Source organism: Pan troglodytes, chromosome X (genome assembly GCF_028858775.2).
Source record: "Pan troglodytes isolate AG18354 chromosome X, NHGRI_mPanTro3-v2.0_pri, whole genome shotgun sequence".
Taxonomy (NCBI): domain Eukaryota; kingdom Metazoa; phylum Chordata; class Mammalia; order Primates; family Hominidae; genus Pan; species Pan troglodytes.
The window spans coordinates 47,874,591-47,876,488 of NC_072421.2; the positions used below are offsets into that span (position 1 = coordinate 47,874,591).

The window sequence follows — 1,898 nt, forward strand, 5'->3', positions numbered from 1 at the left end:
GAGGCAGATGGATCATCTGAGGTCAGGAGTTCGAGACCAGCCTGGCCAACATGGTGAAACCCCGTCTCTACTAAAAATACCAGAATTAGCTGGGCCTTATCGTGCATGCCTGTAATCCCAGCTACTTGGGAGGCTGAGGCAGGAGAATTGCTTGAACCCAGGAGGCGGAGGTTGCAGTAAGCTGAGATCACACCACTGCACTCCAACCTGGGTGACAGAGCGAGACTCTGTCTCAAAATAAATAAATAAACAAATAAATAAATAAATAAATAAAATAAAATAAAACAGTATAAAACCATATAAAGAGAAGCACTTCCTTCCTCAGTGCACTTGCATACTCTTCCCATTAACAGTCTGACATGACCTTCCAGACCTTTCACTGTGCATTTATAGAAACAAACATCAAAAACTGTGTTTGCTGTGTGTTTTTACATAAATGAGGTCTTGCTGTGCATACTATTCTGTAATTTGGTTTTTCCTCCCGGCAATGTTTCTTCATTAGTGTCACCGTGCGCCCCTGCCGTATGGATGTGCCCCAGTTTCTCAACCAATACCCAAGTTATGCATTCAGTATGTTTCTGGTTCTTCTCTACTACACACTAAACACTTTATTTTCTTATTCTTCTGGTATAAGGTATGCCACACCATTCTCATCTTCTAGTGACCAAGGAGGAGTCTCGGCTCAGAGAGGAGTAGGACAGACCAGGGTCGCTCAGCAGAACCCTAGCAGGCAGGAACCTGACCCGGCCAGAGACATGCCTGCTTGGAGCTGAGCGGGTGGCGAGGCAGGCAGGGGCCAGCAGGAGCATCTGCCTGGGACAGAGTGGCCGTGAGGGGTGCGGGGGCAACCTGGCACTTCCCTACCCTATGCAATCCCTTTGGCTTCAGCATGGGGACACTGACACCTACACCCAACCTCTTTTGCCCATTTTTAAACTGGGTTGTTTGTCTTCTTTTTGAATTCTTTTAATTAGAGATGAGGTCTCCCTAATGTTGCCCAGGCTGGTCTCCATCTCCTGGGCTCAAGTGATTCTCCTGCCTTGGCCTCCCAAAGTGCTGGGATTACAGCGTGAGCCACGGTGCCCAGCCTGAGTTGTGTTCTTTATAGATTCTGGATACAAGTCCTTTATCAGATACATGATTTGCCAGTGTTTTCTCCCAGTCTGCATTTTTTTTTTTTTTTTTTTGAGACAAGGTCTTACTCTGTCACCCAGGCTGGAGTGCAGTGGTGTGATCATAGCTTAATGCAGCCTTGAACTCCTGGGCTCAAGCGATCCTCCCGTCTTGGCTTCCCCGAGTGCTGGGATTACAGGTGTGAGCCACCACACCTGGCCACATTTTGCTTTAATGTCTTCTATAGAACTAGGTCCTTTCAATGTTTTAGGAGGTTTTTTCCTGTTTTTGAAAGGATTCTTGACTTTTGATCTTGGTGTTGATGGTAGTGAGTCATTTTCATCTCGTTTGATTTTTGTGTATTTTTGGCTGGAGTGCCTCGTATAGATTTCTCCACTGGGGCTTTTTCTTCAGTTTCCTCATTATGTTCACCATCTTCATCATCTTCCTCATCATATTCATCTTCATCAGTAGCAAGTTTTAGTTTATGTGGATACTTGCTGCTGCTTCCAGGGGCAGATTGCTTTCCAGATAGACTTAGGGATTTGGCATCCTCCTCTTCATCTGACTCCTCCACAGCTTCTAAGTGCTACTAATATGCATAGGCCCTAAACCACACTTCAATTGTAAGACAATAGCCAGTGTTATTTCCAAGCCCACAAGAGAAGCTTTTGGCTGTACAAACATTTGCAAAGTTGCCAGTGTTACTTTTTTTTTTTTTTAGAGACAGTCTTGCTCTGCCGCACAGACTGGAGTGCAGTGGCGTGACCTTGGCTCACTGCAGT

At 45.6% G+C, this 1,898-nt stretch overlaps 1 pseudogene; it reads right to left on the minus strand.

Moving 5' to 3' along the window:
- Window positions 1-1,163: 1,163 nt before the first annotated feature.
- On the minus strand, window positions 1,164-1,881 carry LOC134809329 (nucleophosmin-like; annotated as a pseudogene).
- Between the last annotated feature and the right edge of the window lie 17 nt (window positions 1,882-1,898).